This window comes from Oryctolagus cuniculus, chromosome 2, assembly GCF_964237555.1.
Source record: "Oryctolagus cuniculus chromosome 2, mOryCun1.1, whole genome shotgun sequence".
Classification (NCBI taxonomy): Eukaryota; Metazoa; Chordata; class Mammalia; order Lagomorpha; family Leporidae; genus Oryctolagus; species Oryctolagus cuniculus.
Window position 1 is genome coordinate 115951855 of NC_091433.1, and position 22112 is coordinate 115973966.

The window sequence follows — 22112 nt, forward strand, 5'->3', positions numbered from 1 at the left end:
CTTGCCAGAGGCTGCCGGAGACCTGGGTCCCAAATGCCACCCGTGACACCACTTCTGCCTCCTGTCCCATCCCTGGGCTGGGCTCCCACCTTTGCTGGTCACTGCCCAGCCACCATCTTTGCATGTAGCCTGGCCTGGGGGAGGCATGGCAGTGGCTGCTCAGTCTGTGATGGGCCAGGCTGGGGCTGGCCATGCTCGCAGAAAGGCGGCCTGAGAGAGGCTGCCCACCTCCCGGCTGGCCGGCCCTGAGGCCTCTCCTTGGAGCCAGGACCTTGTGGGACTGAGGGCAGCAGTTCACTCCCCCTCCCCTTAGGAAGGTTCTCACTTTCACTTCTACTCCCTGGTGGTGTGTCAGTTTCTCCTCGCATTTTCTGATCTCTTTAAGGGAGGTGTTCTTGGCTATAAAAAGCCCAGGGGTCAAACTGCACCCAGCCTCTGTGACATCAGGGAAACCCAAGCACAGCCAAGATGCCGGTGCTCAGGGGACAGACAGAGCAAGGTTGAGATGTGTCCGTCCTCATTTGGCAATCTGCGGTCCTCACTGGCAGCCCTGGTTGTGGGAATGGAGAAAGCGGGGCGGCCATGGAGCTCCCAGGGCAGGCAGAGCCAGGCAGCAGGTGCCACGGGCCCAGTCCTGCTAGCCAGCTCCCCAGCACCTGCACTAGTGCCCCAAAGCGGCCTTGTGCCAGAGGAGGTCAGAGTCATCGGGGCCTCTGTCCATTTGTTTTCTCGTCACCTCTCCGCCGTGGCGGTCAGGGAAGACGGCTGCATTGAGAACAGTTGCAGAGCCGGAGTAGGGGGTGGCCACGAGGACCGTGTGCCCTCAGCCTGGGCACGAGTGGCCTGATGCACCCTGAGGCTGTGTTTCCCAGGTGCACCATGTCCAGGGCAAAGGAGAATCAAGTTCAAAGAAGGGCCCTCGCAAACCAGGTTGCAGCTAGAATGGAAAAATGTTACAGATGATGAGAGGGGAAAGGGTCTGGCAGGGAGGGGGCAGTGTGGCCAGCTCTTGGCCTCTGGCTGTGCTGGGTAGGATCTAGATAGGCCATAGATGGCTTGAGCAAACGCGCTGACCTCAGCCCGGCAGACCAGGAACAAGCTGCCTTCCAGGGCTGAGGGCGGGAGTGACAGAGACCCAATGGGCTGGAGCAGCCCCCTCCGGGGTTCTTTGTTAAGGCAGCTCCCAGCCTGGCCATTCTGTGCAAGTGGAAAGAGACCAAGGGCCTCACAGCCGCTCACACCCGTCCACAGCGGAAGCAAGAACAGGCCTCAAGGCCTCTGTCTCAGGCCCTGACACTTGCCTGGTGTCCCTGCTGCCGTCTTGTTTACAAGTTTGCATGAGGCTAGGTTGCGGGCAGAGGTGGCTCGTGCTTTGGGGTCTGTTATCTGTGCAGCAAGCACCTGTTGTGGGCCCCCCCTCACCGTGCTGGGGGCCGGAGCAGCGGGAGCTGCGGTGAGGAGGTCTGCACCCAGCACCTGACTTTGGTTTTAAAGAAGAAGCTGAACTGTTACTATTTTCTGAAGTGCCATTATGGCAAGTGCACACACACACACACACACACATATCTATAATTTGATTTAGATATATGCATACTTTAATTTAGATATTAACTAGCAATTCCACTCAAGCATTTATGCTAAAGGAGCACATCAAAAAATTATATTCATGGAGCCAGCGCTCTGGCATAGTAAGTTAAGAATCTGTGTGCGGTCCCAGCATCCCATATTGGTGCCAGTTGGAGTCCCAGCTGCTCCACTTGCGATCCAGCTCTCTGCTATGGTCTGGTAAGGCAATAGAAGATGGACCAAATGATTGGGCCCCTGCATTCACATGGGAGACCCAGAGGAAGCTCCTGGCTCCTGGCTCCTGGCTCCTGGCTCCTGGCTCCTGGCTTCAGATCAGATCAGCTCCAGCCATTGTGGCCATTTGGGGAGTGAATCAGCAGATGGAAGACCCCTCTCTCCCTCTGTCTCACCCTCTCTCTGTCCATAACTATGCCTCTCAAGTGAATAAATACATCTTAAAATTATATTCATAAAGAAATATGCATTAACATGTTCCGTGTAGTGCTGCTTATTAGCCAAAAACTGGAAACAACACGAATGTCCATCAAAAGGGACCAGTTAGATAAATTATGATGCTATCTGTATGAGTTACTGAATTTTGAGCTAGATCCATATATATTGATGCCAAATGATGACCACTGCACATGCATGTATTTTGGTAACATCGTGTTGATTATTCCATTTTCCCAAGTTTTTATTTATTTTTCATTATTTGAAAGGCAGAGAGACAGACAGCTCCCATCTGTTGGTCCGTGCCTAAAATATCTGCAGTAGCAGGGGCTGGCAAGGCTGAAGCCAGAAGCCTGGAACCCAGTGCAGAACTCTCATGTGGGTGAAGGGACACAAGTACTTAAGCCAACACCTGCTACCTCCCAGGCTGTGCACAAGCAGGAAACTGGGATTGGAATCGGAGCTAAGACTCAAACCCAGGCATTCAAGAGGGGATGTGGCACCAAATGCCTATTCACTAAATCTCATTTTAATCCAATACATGATCACCATCAAGATTCAAAGACAGATGAAAACAGGCCAAACAAATACACGCTGTCAGAAGCCAGGATACAGTCACCCTGGGGCTGGTGATCCTTAGAGCATGGGGTTGTTGAGGGGAGGCGTTGACAGGTCCTGTTCCTCCATCGGGGAGCTGGTTGTTTGTGTGTGCTTAGTTTGCCAGAGGTCATCGAGTTGTATGTCCACTTTCATACCTAGAGATGGATATAAAGATTATATTTCAATAAAGATATTTGAAACCCCAACACAGAACATTGCAGGAACATGTAAAATCAGCATTTGGAAGTCTCTTGTTTGTCCAGATTTTTTTCTGCAGGTACTTTTTCAAACAGAAAATTTAAAGATTATAATATAAGATGTAATGCAGATGGAATATATAAGATAAAAAATATAGAAAATCTCATTGTTTTGCAAGCTTGATCTTTTTTTTTTTTCTAATAATTTGCCAAGGCCTCTGGGTGCTTTTGCTTGTATATGTACAAAGAAAGCTCTCTAAGGATTTACTCCAAGCTACTAATGGCTGTGACTATGGGGAATTTCTATGTCTGGTTTTGTACAGTTCCACATTATGTAAATGTTTGTAACAATCATATATTACTTTGGTTGTGGGGAGTAATTTAAAAGTTTGGAAAAGAAACAATTTTAAAAGGTCATTGTTATAGTAAAAAATCGGAATCAATCAGAATTCCCTCCACAAACTACAAACATCATTCCACGGGAGTCATTTGACACATGTCTGAACAGCCAGACGGCGTGGCCCCCTCCCTCCTGGCTGTGCAACCTTGGACAGCGTGGCCCAGCCCCTGATTCACTGTACAGCCTTGGGCAAGCTCTGTGAGCTCCATGAGCCTCGGTTCCCTCCTGTGGAACAAGCTTGCAGGGTGCCTCCCTGGGTGCCTTGGCTGTGGGAAGGAGCCTGGGGAGCCCTCAGTGGGAGGCAGCCTGCAGGTGCGGCTCCCACCCAGGCCTGTTCAAAGTGGGGGCAAAGGGGGGGATGCAGGCTGTGACACCACCCTGCCTTTCATCCTTACTCATCCCCACCCCCGCCTGTAGGAAGTGGGCAACTTGTTTTCACAACGTGATCCCCGGCCCGCTGTGGGCTGCAGCACTGATCCGAATCTACACCCAGTCAAAGGGAAAGACAGAACGGCCCTGGCTGCCTTCACAGGTGCGCCGCCAGGCCGGGGACAGAGGTCTCCTCTGCCGCCTCTCGGGAAACCTCCTGGCTTCGTCACTGACGTTCCCCGGGGGCCTGAGTCACATCGATGACACAGCGAAAGGAAGCCCAGTCCCCCAGCCCCACGTGTTCGGGAGTCACAGAGACACGCGTGACACACGATTCTTCCCATGCTGAAGGCAGAGGGGCAGACAGAGGCCCCGTGTGTGCACAGTGTGGTGTGCTCTCCTGGGTCGGGCTTCTCCCATCTGCTCACTGCCTTTCCCTCTTTCTTTTCTTAAAGATTTTATTTATTTATTTATTTGAAAGACAAATTTACAGAGAGAGAGAGAGAGAGAGAGAGAGAGAGATCTTCCATCTGCTGGTTCATTCCCCAAATGGCCACAATGTCCAGTGCTGGGCAGATCTGAAGCCAGGAGCCAGGAGCTGCTTCCGGGCCTCCCACATGGGTGCAGGGGCCCAAGTCCTTGAGCCATCTTCCACTGCCTTCCCAGGCCATAACCAGGGAAATGGATCAGAAGAGGAACAGCTGGGACTTGAACTGTGGGATGCTGGTGCCGCAGGTGGCAGCTTACTCTGCTGTGCCACAGCACAGAGCCCTGGGCCTTAGTTTTTGGACGCTACTCCCAATGGACTTATTGGGGCAACTTCTGTGTGCTCAGCCAGGCAAATGCTGGAACCAGGGCTGCAGCACAGCCGTGCCCCAGGGCTCCCTGTCGAAGCTCACAGGCACTTACCAAGGGGGCCCATCAGCCTCAGTTCTCTCCTTATTGGCAGAGGGGCCCTGGCTCTTTCCTGCTACCTATGCCAAAGACTGGATTCCCAAGCCTCGAGGGCAGAATCCAAGTGAGCAAAGCAAAAGGCTCAGCTCCCGGTCCTGAGGTTCTGCCCCTGATGGTGGTGAGCAGGGCAGAGCTAGCCCGGGCCACGGCTCTCAGGGCCTCCCCTGCCCACTGCTCACAGCCCCTCTCTGTGCTGTGAGGGCTCCTCAGGGTGTCTGCTCTGCCAAGTCCATGAACAAGCCCCAGAGGACCCCAGCTCAGCAGCTCACGTGCTAGCTGAGCACATGTGTCCCCAGCACCTCCGGTCCCTCAGCCCACGGACTTCCATTACATCACCGGGGAACAGAGCTCCAGGGCCAGCACTTACGCAACTCTGAGGGTGGGTGGCCGCAGTGCCTCGCTGCCCCCACGCTAGCACCAGCCCTGGACAGCAAATAGACAAGTGGCAGAGAAATGCCCAGGTGAGGCTAGCCCAAGGCAGAAGGCGTGAAGCACTGAGAATAGTTTGCAGCCTCTCACAGGAGATGTTGTGGAGGTCCCTGTGGTTGGGTGGGGATGAAGTCACAAGAGGAACATTTGCGGCGGGGAGGCCCACCTTCCCCAACACACTTCAGCACCCTGTAGGCCCTGGCTACACCTGCTGGCTGGGCAGGGCCAGCCAGGACGCCTCCCCTCCACCTCCCATCCTGCTCCAGGGCTCTGCCCAGCCTGCGGGACGTGGACAAGGAAGTACAATGGGCAGTACAGAAGGTGAGCCTGGCTTGGACTGCAGAGCCTCCAGCTAGGTCAAGGCAGGAGAAGTTGGAGCTGGGGCTGTCCCTCCCTGCTGTCCAGCCCCTACTCGGCAGCCACACTGATGCTTCTGGTTTGGGCATGGAGAGGCAGGGCGGCTTTCATAGAGCAAGCAAGCCACAGTGGAAGTCCTTTTGTGACTCCTGCTGCCTGCCGACGTGGTCCCTGGGAGACAGCAGATGATGGTTCAAATAATTGGATGCCTGCCACCCATAGAGAAACCTGAATTGAATGCTGGCCCAACCCCTACCATTAAGGGCATTAAGGGAGTGAACTAATAGATGAGTGTGCTCTCTGTCTCCTTGTCTCTCTGTCTCTTTCTCTCTCTCTCTACCCCTCAAGCAAATTAATTTTTTAAAAGACGAATTTTAATTATCTGAAAGGCAGAGTAACAGAGAGAGAAAGGAAAAGAGAGAGAGATTTTCCATCCACTGGTTCACTCCTCAAATGGCCAAAATGGCTGGGGCTGTGCCAGGCCAAAGTCAGCAGCCAGGAGCTTCTTCCGGGTCTCCCACATGGGAGATGGACTTGGTCCATCCTCTAATGCTTTCCTAGGCACATTCGCAGGTAGCTGGATCGGAAGTGGAGCAGCCAGGAATCACACTGGCACCCATACAGGATGCAGGCATCGCAGGCAGTGGCATTACCTGTTACACCACAATGCCAGCCCCAGTAACTAAAATTTTTTCAAATGAAAAGTCACATAATTTTGATAGTAAAGAAGTAACATTTCGAGGCTGCAACTACCTAAAACATTTACACAGAACTTCACACTTACACTTGACTCTGAATATCAAGTCTCTCTCTTTCTCTCTCTCTCTGCACCCCCCGCCCCGGCCCCCGTATTGTCAGAGAAGTCCCACTAAGAATTTGAAGTGTCTTCACGTGCTGTTTAGGGAAGTGAACACTCGCCCCTACTTGCCAGCCACCATCTCCATTCATCAAGCTCTCGTTATGGGTGTGGTTTCGTGCCATTTGCCTGCATACCTGCACTTAACCCCCAATGCACGTATGCATACTTGCCATTTTACAAGCTGGGCACTAAGCCCAAGCTTGGTCAAGTCGTCACCAGGCTGGAAAGCAGCGTAGGACTTCACAAAATACCACCACCACCTACTGATTCTTGGTGAGATGTCCTCCTGCTGCTTCAATGGTGACAAGAGCCAGGGCAGTTTACCCCCAGGCCCTGCCCAAACCTCCCCAGTCCTGTCACTCTGTGAAGCCCCAGGGTTCATCATGACCATGTATCTGTCACTTGCAGCCGCTCTCTGTACTCTAGAAGGTAAAGAAGCTGCAAACCAACTAAAAGGCAAACATGTTTGCAGCTGGCAAAATCTGACCCATTAGTCCACGTCTGCAATCTTGCTAGAAAAAGGACTTAAGGTCTCCCTAACTGAACTCCCAAAATAATACTTGACCACTCTTGACAACAACCATGTCAGGTAATTTTCCATTGAAATACGCTCTGTGGCATGAACTTGAGCGGTGTGGCTGTAGAGGAAACATGGCCACAACCAGAGACAAAGGAAGGAAAGTGGATCCCTGACACTAACCTTGAAACGTGACTGCTCCCAATTATCTGGTGAAGCAGCTGTGCGCGGTTATCTTGTCTAGGGAGGGAAGATGTCCTAAGTTCTGCTTCTGCAACTCCAGTCACAAGTCTGTCCTATCAATCTGCCCCCAGTATCTTTTTATTTTTAAAGACTTATTTTATTTGAAAGTCAGAGTTACACAGAGAGAGAAGGAGAGTCAGAGAAAGAGAGAGGTCTTCCATCCCATGATTCACTCCCTAAATGGCCACAACGGCTGGAGCTACACCGATCTGAAGCCAGGAGCCAGGAGCTTCTTCTGGGTCTCCCATGTGGGTGCAGGGGCCCAAGGACTTGGGCCATCTTCTACTGCTTTCGCAGGCCATAGCAGAGAGCCAGATAGGAAGTGGAGCAGTCGGGACTCGAACCAACACCCATATGGGATGCTGGCACTGCAGGCAGTGGCTTTACCTACTACACCACAGCGCCGTCCCCCACCCCATGGCCTGCACAGGGAGTCTTTGGGGCACACAGGCACAGCCCCAAGAGCTGACACAGCCAGGTAACAGCAATGAGACCAAGAGAAAGCAGCAGCCCCTTCCAGCTCCCATACCTCCTCCCTGGCCTGCTGGCCACTCAGACTTGGAGGTGGCAGCAAAGAACAGGCCACGGCACACGGCACTTGGCTTTGCTCGTGTTGCTGCTGCACACTTCTGGTTCACGGTCATCTGCCCAGAAGAGGATGGGCTGGGTTTTAAAGGCCAGGCTCCCAGGGCCTGGGTCTCTCCCTGAGCCCCGAGGTCGGCCGCCTGGCATGATCTTTTCCCACCTGAGATGCACCCGGGTGCCTGCTGCCAGTTGTAGTCTGGCTCCAGTGTGATCGCAGCTACCGCAAGGCAGCCACAGGCCTCTGTCTTTATGTGCCTGGGGTTTGCTGGGACAGTTAGGGATTCAGCTGGGGTCGGATTAAAGCAGACAAAGAATCCCTATTCCCTGGACTATTTCCCGAGGAAATGAAAGGGAATGGTCCAAAGAGTCAGGGACCCTTGAGGAGAGGTGGTCTCCCAGAAGCAGGGGGGAGCCAGGCAGAGCTGCCAGCACACCGAGCCCACCCCATGCACCTGCCCCTTTCATGTGGGCATGTTATGTAGGGCAGCCCTTCCCCCACCTCCTGTACTGCTCGGGACGGATGGGACAAGTACACGCACAGAGGCAGATGCTGCCGCCCCCCGCCCCCCACCATTGGCTTCCCGGCCTCCTCTGTGTGCCCAGAGTTGCCCTCATTGTGTAGCAGAAACAACAGGGCTCAAAGACACCGCGCCGGCTGGAGATGAAGCCTCGGGAATGATTCCTCTCGGTGTTGTTATCAGTCAATAGCAAGAATGGGGCATTTTAGGAATATCGAAACAATCTACTCTCTAAGGGAGAGTTTTAATAAACTGTCATCCATTTACTTAGTAGACAATTACTCAAACCCCTAACACTGTGGTCACAAAGATGTCACAGGTGATTTGGAGAATCTTCACGCAAGGACAGAGAAGGCCGGATGTAACACTGCAGTGCGTGGGAGGGCACGCCACAGCCTGGGAACCCTTGACCGTGCTCCGGGCAGACTAGAATCATCTCTGCCTCTTCTGCTCCCCCCTTTGCCCCTCCATCACAGACCTCCCCCTCTCTCCCCTGGCCCAAGCCGGACGCTTTCTCAACTGCAGATCCACTCTTCCTTGACTTCCTTTCTCTTCTTCCTGGGGATTCCTTGTCCCCGAGCCCCAGTTCCCACTCCTAAGAACTGGAGAGAGCACTCACCTCCCTGCGGGGTAGCCTGATGACAGCCCTACACACACAGCCGCCAGCTGTGCTGGCTGCAGACCTGTGTGTGCCGAGTCGGCTGCTGCCGGCTGGCCCTGCTGGCTGAGAACCGGGCTGCTCGTGGTCTCTGGCCCAGCAGGCCTCGCGGGTTAAGAGGTTGGCAGAGTTCGCACCCAGCATAAGGTAGGGGTGTTTGTTCCTCTGGCCACAGTCCGGGGCGCTCCTCCCCTCCTCTCAGGAGGCTCCCACTGCACCTAGAATGCCCTGTCCCCTGCATTGCCCGCACGTAGGCGTGAACATTCACACCCACACACACTAACACACACTCACACACACACACTATGCAAAGGCCTCAGGGCTCCCCTTCAGCCTTCTCCAGCCCCACTTCCCACTCATCCTCCATCTAGTGATCCAGATGGCCCAGAGGGCCGGTGCTGGTCTCTGTCCCCACATCAGAGCCCTCGGCCGTTCTTCCTTCTCTACTGCTCTCTGCTGCCTTGGCTCCCTACGCTGTCGCCCTCCGGGGACACCTTCTGAGTGTCACTTCACCCTGGCCCAGCACCCCACGGGACACATACCTGATGGGTGCACAAGTATCGCAAGTGAACAGGATGTTTAAAATGAAAAGAAATCCAGCCGGCGCCGCGGCTCACTAGGTTAATCCTCCACCTTGCGGCACCGGCACACCGGGTTCTAGTCCCGGTCGGGGCGCCGGATTCTGTCCCGGTTGCCCCTCTTTCAGGCCAGCTCTCTGCTGTGGCCAGGGAGTGCAGTGGAGGATGGCCCAAGTCCTTGGGCCCTGCACCCCATGGGAGACCAGGAGAAGCACCTGGCTCCTGCCATCAGATCAGTGCGGTGCGCCGGCCACAGCGCGCCGGCCATGGCGGCCATTGGAGGGTGAACCAATGGCAAAGGAAGACCTTTCTCTCTCTCTCTCACTGTCCACTCTGCCTGTCAAAAAAATAAAAATAAAATTTAAAAAAAAATGAAAAGAAATCCGAGCTTTGGTTGTTATCCTCAGAGGGCTTTCAAAGATGGTTCAGGGTGGGCATTTGGCCTAGCGGTTAAGATGCTCACGTCCCATATCTAAGTACTTGCGTTCAACACCTGCCTCCCACTCCAGACCCCAGCCTCCTAATGCGCACCTTGGCAGGCAGCGCTTTGGGCTCAGGTAGTTTGAGTCCCTGCCATCCACGTAGGAGGCCTGGAGGGAGTTCCCGGCTGAGCTTTGGCCCAGCCCAGAGCTTGGCTGTTGCAGGCATTTAGAGTGAACCAGCCTGTGGGAACACTCGCTCTCTCGCTCTCTCTCTTTCTCTCTGCCTTTCAAATACATAGCTAAAATCGCCTTTAAAAATGGAAAACTGCAGTACGATGCAGGTTACAGGTGTTATCTAGAGCGGCCACGTTCACGGAAACAGAAATAAAGCAGCGGCAGCCAGGGGCCGGCCACGGGAGAGGCCCAGTGCGTCTCTAAGGCGCACAGAGCTTCCGTTTAGGAAGACGGGGCGGCTCTGCGCACATGTGCGGGAATGTGCTGGATGCCACGGTTCTGTGCACTTAAAACCGTAGTTTTTGCTATGGACATCTTGCAGCAATTTTTTTTCTCCATGAAGAGAAAGATTTTAAACTCCCCAAAGGACAGGACACTTCAGAGACAACATAGAACAAATCGCCCAGATAATAAGGCGCTTGATTCCGGCCCCTTAAAGGAAATGCGCCCCGCCCTGAAGACAGCCCCTGGCTGGACGCTGCTGGGCCCAGGACGACGGCCTTGGGAGGTAACAGAGAGTAGAAGCAGGCATCGCGCAGACTTAGACACTCGGAGGAAGTGCAAGGGAAAGGCCGCTAAGTACTCTTTTCCAACGTTTTTGAAATATTTTCTGTGTGGTTGTAATCATACCGAATGTATGCTTTACAAAAGATGCCATAATTTTCCTTGTTCCTACAGACGTCACAATTCTAATAGTTTATCATGTTAATGCTTACAATTGTGTTGAATGGATTGTCATAATCTACTTTCTTTTTTTAAAAAGATTTATTTATTTATTTGAGAAGTAGAGTTACAGACAAACAAAAGGAGAGACAGAGAGAGAAGTCTTCCATCAGCTGTTTCACTCCCCAAATGGCCGCAACGGCCGGAGCTAGGCTGATCCGAAGCCAGGAGCCAGGAGCTTCTTCCAGGTCTCCCACACAGGTGCAGGGACCCAAGCACTTAGGCCATCTTCCACTGCTTTCCCAGGCCTCAGCAGAGAGCTGGACCAGAAATGCAGCAACAGGGACTAGAACCAGCACTTATATGGGATGCCACAGCACGGCAGGCGGAGGCTTAGTCCACTACGCCAGAGCACAGGCGCCCATAGTCTACTTTCAACATTTCTTTATTTCTGCCTGTTTCCTGTGCATTAGCAGGCAATGCCTCGTGTGCTCCATGTCTGAGATTATATCCACTGGAGAAACTCTGCAGCTTGGAATCAACGTGTTTATTTATTTAATGTATAGTTTTGTGAGTGTTGTTTATTTTCATTGTTTGGGTTTTCTTTCCTGCAAATAGCTTTATTTTTTTGTTTGTTTGTTCTTGAGAGGCAGAGAAAGAAAGAGAAGCAGAAAGCTTCCAACCACTGGTTCACTCTCCCAAATACCCCCAACAGCCCTCGTTAGGGGCCAAAGCCGGGGGCCAGGAACTCAGTCCAGGTTTGGACGTGGGTGGCAAGGTCCCAGCTACCTAAGCCACCACCAGCTGCCTCCAGCAGGGTCTGCATTAGAATCAGGAGCTGGAGCTGGGAATCAAATCCAGGCTCTCTGACGTGGGACACAGGGTCTGAATCACCAGGCCAAGTGCCTGCTCCCTACAGCTTTTATCATCTGGTATTGAATTGCTTTCCAAGGCCACCACCACTTCCTCCCACAGTGGGTGCCATCTTTCACTTCGTTGCTGGGTTAGAGGTGGAAAATACTTTTTCAGCACTGATGTCATTTTGTACTGGAGAGTGGCAGCGTTTCAAAACTGTACGTTTCCCAGATGGTGCCCCTGTGCTTTAGGCACACAAGCCGGCCTGCTGTTTACAGAGCTAAAGCAGAGAGTCCACGCTGCAACACGGCAGGAACTCAAGGCCCTCCACAGAGTACCTGGCTCATCTCGGCTGGGCCCCGGGGCCAGAACAGGGCCAGGGCTGTTGTGGGAGTGGTCATCCAAGCTCAGAGTGGCACAGAGATGCTGAGGGAGGCAGCTGGACAGAAGACTCTGGCTGGACACACAGACAATCCAAAATCTGAAAGTCATGCCCAAGTCTGCACTCAGCTTCCAAAATGGGGGAGTCAGACAGAGCCCCTGTAATGCAAAGGCAGGACGGACCTCACCTCTCCTCTGTGGCCCTGGGCTCTGAGTGTCCTTGCCTGTCCTTTACCAAAAGGAACCCACTGACTTGGGGGAGCGACACAGCTAACCCAACAAGGTTCCAGTCACCAGACCTAACAAGTCATTTGCTTCTCCAGCAGGTAAAACCCTGCTGGCCAGTGTTGCCCAGAGGGCTTTGTTTAGGGGAATTCCAGGTCCAGGCTGGGGGAAACTCCTCATCTGGGGCAGGAGGGAACTGCTATTTGCATGTAGCCCTTCTCCCTCCTCACCACCCTCCCCCCCCCCCCCAGACCAACTGGAGCCCACCCGGCCTTCTTGAAAATTCCCTGAAGACCATGACATCGCCAACCAATCAAAGGAGGACATGAGCACCACTGATCAACCAGGAACTTGGACTTGAGCTGATGACACACCTCAGCCCCAATTTCAGATGAGCACCTTCACCCCTAACAACTTGGGGAGCCCAGGGTATTAAGCAGTAACTGCTCGGCTCCTTGCACTACACTTTGCAGTGTATAATCCCCGCTTTCTTCCAGCAGCCCTACGTCAGCACGTGAGGCGTGAGGACCAGGTCTGGGGGTTCTGGAGCAACATCTCCCACTAGTCTGGGGTGCTTTCCTGCAACAGGAGCAGCAGGGATGGAAAAGGCAAGGGACCAGAGCAGGCAGCACGCGAGGCAGCCAAGGCATGATCCAGCCGATGGGAGGAGGAGGGTGCCCAGGACAGGGGGCCAGGAGCAGAGAACCGTCCGTCGGGAGAGGACTGGCGGCACGGGGCTTTCCCCAGCAGCTGCAGGGTCTTGCTAAAAGTGAAACTGTGAATTTCGGAGGGTTCTGGAGGCGTCTGCGCTGGGAGGGAGACGTTTCCCTTCGGGGTCCACGCTGCCTTCAGAGTACCATCTCCTGCTCTGCCCCCCAGGCCCTTGGGGGTCTTCAGGGTCCCCTCTGGAGGGTTCTGAGGCGTCCCAGCCTGGCCAGCCCTGGAGGAACCCCCAGGGTGGGCGGAACTCAAGTGTGCCCGCCAGGACGCGACATCTTGCACCCTCACCACAACGACTCTGGGTAACAGAGCTCCCCTTGCTGAGTGTGTCGCAGGCTCGGGCATTGTGCTGGGAGCTGCGTGACCCCTTCCTTGCTCACGTGCCTAACAGCAGAACGAGGCAGCTATTAGTAACCCCACAGCAGATGAAGGGGCAGGCTCAGAGACCCAGCGGCATCCTCAACACCACACAGCACTTAATCAACCCCAGAGCTGGGCATCTGCCCAGGCAGCCTGATCGCAAGGCCTTCTCTTTTTTCCTCGTGTGCTGTTCTCAGCAACTGTGAGGAGTACAAACCTCTTGAGTTTGGGGGAAAGTGTGGGACAGGCCAGCATCGCCTAATAAAAAAGTTAGAGTTATTGGCTGATTTGATAAAAGACAAAACGAAAATTGATTTTTTTCAAGAGCATCCACAACTCGAAGCAGCCAAACCCAGCTATGCAGCGAGCGAGCAGTTCAGGACAAGAGCAGGGAGGCAGGGCAGGTGGATCAGAGCGGGCGGGACAGATGGGGTGGCTCAATAGTTAGGGAGGAAGGTGGCGCCGGGTAGACTGGAGCTGCCTGTGTGACCTTGGGCAAGTGAATTAACCTCTCGGAACCATGAATCTAACATGAGGATAATGATAATACATTCTACACACCTGAGCACTCGTCAAACAGCGCTAGAAAGACCCTTGGCACGCAGTGCTCAGTCAATAGACGCAGCCAGCACTGCTCTCTTAATCAGCGCTGGTATAACTTTCTCTTCTAGCTTTTTCGATCGGTGTAACACTCACCCTCACTCAAGGCTACAAGAAGGATGTTTCACGAACCTTGGAAACTCCAGGACTTCAAACAGTGCCTGGACCACGGCAGCTGTTCCTTATAAGTAGTTATTCTACTACCCAAAAGAGGACGGAGTTTTTGTTTTAAATCACGAAATGCGTCAACTATAAAGAAACGCGCTGAAAGGAATATGAGGAGACTTCAGTAAGTTCGTGGGAAAAACTGGAATTAAACAGTAAGTTTATTTTGGTCCAACAAATTTGAAATCCATACCTCACTTCGTCATGACATGACTCTCCATGAACTTTTGGAAGATTCCCTGTATAAAGGACCGAAAGTAGCCGAGACAAGTTTGCTGAAGGGCCGGGGGAACCCACTGTTGCAAATGTCGGGATTCATGAACTAGGAGTTTAAACAGTCATAGGCCAGTGAAAGAAAGGAGGGGACCCAGGAAGGCTATCTGAGGAAGTGCCGGGGGTGTGTGCACGCTGGTGGGAGAGGGACCACTGGCCTTCCACTTGGGAAGAATGTAAAACGCGAGCTCAATTGCACGGGATTCACAAAATTGGATTCCAGACAGGATAAAGGCTGAAAGTGAGAGGCAGAATTTTAAAACTTTCTGGGGAAAGAAAGATGTTTCTGGGGTAAAATGTCTTTCAGGGCTGGCCCTGTGGCAGGGCCAGTGGGTAAGGCCTCCGCCTGAGGTGCCGCATCCCATCTGGGCGACGTTTGGAGTCCCAGCTGCTCCTCTTCCGATCCAGCTCTCTGCTATGGCCTGGGAAAGCAGTAGAAGATGGCCCAAGTCTATGGGCTCTGCACCAGCATGGGAGACCTGGAAGAAGCTCCTGGCTCCTGGCTTCAGATCGGTGCAGCTCTGGCCATTGCAGCCATTTGGGGAGTGAACCAGAAGATGGAAGACCTTTCTCTCTCTCTCTCTCTCTCTCTCTCTCTCTCTCTCTCTTCCTCTTTGTAAATAAATAAATAATAAGTAAATCTTTTAAAAAATTTTCTTGCTCAAAACATAAAAGCATAGAGCTAAAAATCTGATAATATGAGGGTATTTCCAAGAAATTTGTTGAAAAATAAAATCAAAATATAAGTTGATTTTGGTGCAAAAAATTTGAAATCTATGTATCGTTTTTTTCATAATGTGCATTTTCCATGACTTTTTAGAGACCCTCTCATTCTTCCATAGGATTTTTACAATCAACTTGCCAAGAAAATCTGGTAGACTTTTTTTTAAAAAAAAATTTCATTTTTATTCGAAAGACAGAGTTACAGAGAGAGTGAGGGAGAGACAGAGAGAGCAAGCAGTCTGCTGGTTCACTCCCCCAGATGGTTGCAACCACTGGGGCTGGGCCAGGCTGAAGCCAGGAGCCAGGAACTGCATTCAGGTTTCCCATGTGGGTGGCAGGCCCAAAGTACTTGGGCCATCCTCTGATGCTGCCCCAGGAAACTGGATCAGCCGTGGAACGGTCAGAACTTGAACCAGCACTCTGATCTGGGATGCGGGGGTTGCAGGAGGCAGCTTAACCCCCCGCCCCACAACACCGACCTCTGGCCAACATCTTGAATGTACTGAATCAGCACATTGACGGGAAAAACTGGCAACTTCATCAGGTTGGCTCCCCAAGTCCACTATAATGTGCCTCCGAGGGGCAACCGCCATTGGAACCCACTCCGCGCCTATGGGATGTGCTGGCTTGGCTCTCAGCAGTAGCTCCACCTCCCACTCTGCTGGATAAATGGTAAGAGTCTCTCACAGCCGCAGGCCAGTGTAGCCCTGGTTCCAATTTGCAGGTCACAGGCCTTAGCTAACTGGGCAACAAAATCGAGGGGATGCCCAAAGGAAGGGCGCATCCTGCAGTCTACTTTCCTGTCTGAGGTTAGCTGGCTTACCTTCGGGGAATAGTCGCAATGGGTGTTTCTGCATGTGTGGTTTCCTCTCTCTGAGGGCAATCAGAAGAAACAGAAACAGTTCTCTGGCTTCAAGGTCCTGAGTCAAATGAGGGTGGGTTCCATCGTATCCAAAAGTCCGTCTGGCGATCTACTCCCCAGGTCTTCCTGTTTAAATGGACACAACTTCTGGTTGGTCCAACTGAGTCACAGAAAAGTCAATCAGCTCCTTCCGAAGAAGGAAATCATCAGGGATTGAGAGGAACGTTACATAAGGTTCAAGGCATCGATTCTCCAAGAAGACACAATCCGTAATATGTGTGCACCCAGCAACAGAGCCTCAAATGTGTAGGGGAAACAGTGATGGAAATACAAGAAGGAATAGACAAATCCACTACCCTAATCAGCTATTTCAGCACTCCTCACCCAGTAGACAATAAATCCAGCAGGCAGGACATGAGGAATGGTTTAATTGATCTGAACAGCACCATCCCCAGTTTGATCTAACTGACACAGACTGCTCCATCTAACAACACTAGAATACGTATTCTTCCCAAGCTCACATAGAAATTCACCAAGTAATCTACATTATAAAACAGAATCTAGGGGCCAGCACTGTGGCGTAGCAGGTAAAACCACTGCCTGCAATACTGGCACCCCATAGGGGCGCCAGTTTGAGTCACAGTTGCTCCACTTCTGATCCAGCTCTCTGCTATGGCCTGGGAAAGCAATAGAAGATGACCCAAGTCCTTGGGCCCTTGCACCCGTGTGGGAGACCCAGAGGAGGCTCCTGGCTCCTGGCTTCAGATCGGCCCAGCTCTGGCTGTTGCAGCCAACTGGGAAGTGAACCATCGGATGGAAGACCTCTCTCTCTCTTTCTCTGCCTCGCCTTCTCTTTGTATGTAACTCTGACTTTAAAATAAATATATCTTAAAAAAAATAAATAAGTAAAACAGAATCTAACAAAATTAAATGAACAGAAGTAATACAAAATAAGTTCCCAGACCACACAGTAAACAAGAAATTTATTAGTATGAGGAAACCTTCAAATATTTTAAGGTTAAACAGCATACTTCTAATTAACACGTGAGTCAAAGAAGTCTCAAAAGAAATGTTAAAATATTTTGAAAATGAAAAATATAATTTATCAAAATTCATGGGATACACCAAAAGCAGTATTAAATGCAATAGTGTGCATATATTTATTAAATGAATATATTTAAAAAACAGAAGATCTAAAACCAATCACTTAATTTTCCATCTTGGGAAAGAAGAAAAAGAGTAAGCAGCAAGGGGCCAGTATGGTGGCGCAGTAGGTTAATCCTCCACCTGCTGCACCAGCATCCCATATGGGCGCCGGTTCTAGTCCCAGCTGCTCCTCTTCCTGTCCAGCTCTCTGCTGTGGCCTGGGATAGCAGTGGAGGATGGCCCAGGGCCCTGAGCCCCTGCACCCGCATGGGAGACCAGGAGGAAGCTCCTGGCTCCTGGCTTCGGATCGGCATAGCTCCGGCCGTTGTGGCCATTTGGGGAGTGAACCATCGGAAGGAAGACCTTTCTCTCAGTTTCTTTCTCACTGTAACTCTTCCTGTCAAATACATAAATAAAATCTTAAAAAAAAAAAAAAGAGTAAGCAGCAGAAGAGAAATAATAAAAATCAGAACAGAAATTAACAGAAAGTTAAAACAGGAAAATAGAGAAAAATGAAGAAAACAAAAAGCTGGCTATTTGGCAAGATCACTACAATGAATAAACCTCTAGCCAAGCTAATCAAAGAGAAAAAAGGGAGCAGACACAAATTGCTGGTATCGGAGAGGAACCATGAGAGGAACCTCAGAACAGGCCGGGCGCCTGTGCAGGGCCGTGGGCCGTTCCTCCGTCTCCTGGGTCCCAAAGAAAGGCAAAGGCTTCCGGCTCCTCACACTCCCTTCCCTCTTGCCCAACCCAATTCCTTTCTCTGAAGGCCAAACATGAATCCTTCAATCCCAGGAAACTTGTGTCATCCCACTAGGCATCACTTTTTTCTATACTGCAGGCAAAATACCTGAAACTTCACCCAATAAACACACACATATACACACGCAAACAATACAACCCCTAAATCATATAAGCTCTAGCCTGCTGTGTGCCCAAACAGGAAAACAGCAGAAGGAGTTAGTCGGGGTGAACTTGAGGCATCTGTTGGAGGAGTTGGAGTTTGTTTGTTTGTTTGTTTGTTTTTTCCCAATAAGATGTTTGCCTTAGAAGTAATAGAAACATAACCCCTAAAAGGTAAGAGCTAGAAGAGATTAACCGAGTTAAAAGGTAGCAAACAGAAGCACAAAAGGACAGAACAGAGCACACACATACACAGAAGAAAACCAGCACCTGTCAGAGCGAGGTGGGGCAGGGAAGCCAAACACAACCAAAACAAAGGGAAAATGTAGGGGGAGGAGGGAGGAAGGGACCATCATTATGTGATTAGAATTGTGTCTACAAAGCACATTGAGTCTGTTAAGGACTAATTAAAAATTTAAAATTCAGCCCAATTCTTGCATCTCTCAAAATAAGACTGATCGACTTCTCACAAAACTCTGTGAGCTGCCAACCATGCACATTTGACAAATCCTGAAAAGGCCAATCCTTAAAATGGCTTGAAAGGCCATTTCTTTCTGAAAATCCAGACCAAGAAAATAATTCAAAATGCATAAAAGATGTATGTGCCAATGTTTCTTTGCGTGCCTTCCAAACAGACACGTGGTTTTTACACTTTGTAGTATCACTGTAAACTATCTCTGGGTTCGGTGTTTGATCTAGAGGCTACGTTGTCATTTGGGACACCTGCATCCCATGTCAGAGTGCCCCGGTTTGAATTCAGGGTGGGGCTCCCCATTCCAGCTTCCTGCTGAGGCACACCCTGGGAGGCTCAGGCATCTGAGTCCCTGCCCCCTCCCTGGGACACCAGCGGGTGTCCCCAGCTCCTGGCTGTTGCAGACATTTCAGGAGGAAACCAGCAGACGAGAGATCCTTATCTCTTCCTCCATCTCTGTCTGTGTCTCTGCCTTTTAAATAAGTAAGATAATGAATACAATTTTTTTAAAAATCGAGTGCACAAACTGTTAGATACATAAAGAGGAAACCGTAAACCCACAAACGAATCTGGGAAATTTACAGCTCTTTTGGAAATTAATAGACCAAGTGGATAAAAATAAAGAATATGGTCAATATGGGTAAGATATTTGAATGAAGCTTGTCCTAATACCCAGAATTTCGTACTCAATCCCTCATACAAAATTGTGCCTAAAGCTAAGTCCATTAATCAATCACCTATCAAAATCTCAAATTCCAAAAAGCATAAAAGCAGCCTCATCCTTAGACTACAGAGTGATAAAATTACAAACCAAAGAAGGGGCAGGGGAATCTATCCACAGGAGAAATTGTAAACAGCTTTTAAGAACTCTTAGGTTGCCTAAGAAATAAAAATAGAAATCACATGCCCATTTAGAAATCGTTGTATCACAGTGAAAAAGCAGACGTGAACTGAATGTCTAACGCACTGGACAAAATATGAATGGGATACTTGCTCAGATATCAGGCAAGACTGAGGAAGATGTGCTGAGACTGCTGAAATATGAGATCAGAACTGTAAAAGTAGGAAGGAAATCTGCTTTATATTAAATAGGAAAATGATGGATTCACATACAGGTATGATATATAGATACAGATAATGTATAGGGTCAGCGCAATAACAAAATACAAACTAAATATACCAAAACGTTAAATGATCCGACTTATCTATAGTGGCCCTAGGAGACAATTTTTTTCCTTTTCTATTTTCCAAAATATGATTAACTTTAAAAAGAAGGCAAAACTTTTTTTAAGGTAACTATTAATTGTCTACAGACGAGGCAGAGAGGGATTGTGGGGGCTTGCTAAAACATTACAAAATCTGTGCAGGGCCCGGCCGAACGAACTCTGTGGATAAACCAAGAGGAGCTCAGAGGGACTGGGCTCGCGGACACTCCCCGGCGGGGCTCCGAGGCGTCCCCCGTCCCCTGCGCCCGGGACCCTCCTCTGCACGGAGACCTTCGCGCCCCCGAGCCCGGAGCTCACCTCATCCTCCTCCTGGCCGAGGGCGCGCTGGCGCGACTGCAGCGAGCGAGGGACCCCGGCCCGCTTGGCCCCTAAGCGCCTCTGCGGAGCCGTCGGGGTGCGGGAGTGGCCGTCCGCTGCCCGCTCAGCCCGGGCGCTCGGGACCAGCTAGCACCAGCCAGCACCCACACCCCAGCCCTTTGTCGTTTTTGACAAGGGCGGGAAAGAAGGTTGGGCGAGCTCCTAGCCTGACCCGAACCAGAGACGCTTTCAGATTGCGGGGAGCGGCGGGGATGCGGGGCACCGCTCCGACGTCTGCATCGGAGCCCGGACGACCGACGCGGGCGTGGTCTCCCCGGTTGACAAGGAGCGCTGCGGCAGGTCACCGGGGTCTCCCCCCACCGGGCCAGAAATTCCATCGCGGACCAGCCGAGGGTTCCTTCGCACAACCTGACACCGCCACCCCGGAATCACCTCTGTCGCCCCAGAAAGAGGGACCCTCAGGGGCCTGCCACGGGCCGGGGAGCTGACGGTGGCGGGGATGGGGTCGGGGGAAGGGCGAGGGCTGCAGGAGACGCGCGACCGTGAAGGCGGCAGGCAGGAACGCGCACCTGCCGCCAGTCGCCGGATTCCGGCTCCACGGCCTGTCCAGGATGCGTGGACATCGCCCCCTGCAGGACTGAACTGGGCACTTCACGAGACGCAGGCTATGGGCACCGCACTGCGCCTGGGCGGCTCCGGCCCAGGGTCCGCCAACGCCCTGCCTCCGACCCCCCGCCCCAGCTCCCCCGCCACCGCGCCTCCGTTTCCCCCTCGGTAAAATAACTGTGTTGGGCCAAGACGTTTTCTGAGCCCACTTCTAACTCCGTGTTCCAGATCCTTCTCGCCTTCCCTGCCTACCGCCCCCCCCAAGGGATGTTAGGCAGCCCCCTCCACCCCCCCAACCCACTCGGAACCCCGGGTGTCTGAACTGTGTCCCACCAGGCCCGGACCTGCCTGGTGGCCGCTATTTCCCAGGGTGACAGTGGGATGCGCTCGGGGGCTTGCTGTGAACAGAAAAGTGAATGGGGTGGGGGACAGCAGAGGGGGGAGTCCAGGCCCGCGGTCACCGAGGTGGATACCTGGGACCCTTGCCAGGGCTGGCCCAGAGAGCTGTGCAGGAGGGGCTGCGCTGCGGTGGGCGGCCGTGCCTGGGTCCGCCTGCTGTCCGCCTGGCCTGTGTCCTACTCCTGACTGCCCAGCTCCTGCTGCAGCCACACTGCCTCCAGGCCCCTTCGTGGCTGTTTCAGGCACAGTGGGCTCCAGGCGCCCTGATCTACCCCCGACCCCCACCCCGCGCCCCTGCACTTCTCTGTCTCTTCTCAGGGTGGAGCCCTGGGCTGTGCTCCCCACATCCTGGCGCCTCCAGCGTGGCCTTCGTGTAGTACGCTTTCCGTCCCCATTGCCACAAGCTGCTGGGACCTGCAGAACAGGTGAGCAGCAGGCTCGGATGCGGAGCATCCACTGGAAACCCCAGCCACGCCGAGCTCCAGGTGGCTCCGCGCCACTGCACAGGGCGCACCTGCACCGGGAAGCACCCCTCTCTGCCCTCGCACTGAAAGACCGACTCTGGGGCACAGGGCAGATCCGCTGTCTGGCTCTGCCTCTGAGCGGGAGCAGGAACCTTCCAGAGGAACCACTGACCTCCGTGACTGAGGCGTGGCAGGAGCAGTCCTTCCTGTCTTCCTGACAAACAGGGACGTTTTCCAAGAAGTCCACCGCCTTCCACCCCCGCGGAAAGAGAAGGAGGCAAGAGGCAGGAACGGCGAACGCAGGGAGGAAAGCGTGGAGAGCCTGATGGCCACTTTCCTGGCCAAGACCGGCCATGTCTGCCTTCCTCTCTCTGGTGCCCCCGCCCTCCCACCTCCTCCTCTTCCCAGAGAAGCAAAGTCCTGCCCCGCACAGCTGCAGAAGGAGCCCCCGCGCCCTAGGCCCCGGTGGGTAGCGGGGAAGCAGTCGGCCTCCCCTGGCACCATTTCCACCGCGGCAGCCTCCAGCCTCCAGCCTCCAGCCTCTGCCGCTGGCCCCGCCGCGAGGGAAGAGAGGGGCTCAGGTCCCCGCGGAAAGTCGTGAGCCAGGTCACCATGGGAGGGCGACGCTTTGTGACCCAGGGCAGGTGACTTGGTGCATCCTCCCCAGTGGAGAATTAACCATCTTGTGTAAAAAAAGAAAACTTTCCACTGACTTTTTTAAAGTTTCTATTTTGGGTAAACCAGAGATAAATTCTGGCCCCCCCCACACACACAATGGCTGGAGGGAGGGGGAGGAGGGAGGGAGGGAGGGA

At 52.5% G+C, this 22112-nt stretch overlaps 1 long non-coding RNA gene across 1 annotated transcript; it reads right to left on the bottom strand.

Annotated features, from left to right (window-relative positions):
• Positions 1–2523: 2523 nt before the first annotated feature.
• LOC103347630 (uncharacterized) lies at positions 2524–20427 on the bottom strand. The gene is made up of 3 exons (XR_516209.4): positions 19811–20427; positions 15725–15889; positions 2524–2771 (listed from the first exon to the last, which is right to left on the bottom strand). It is a non-coding gene; the product is annotated as an uncharacterized lncRNA (long non-coding RNA).
• Between the last annotated feature and the right edge of the window lie 1685 nt (positions 20428–22112).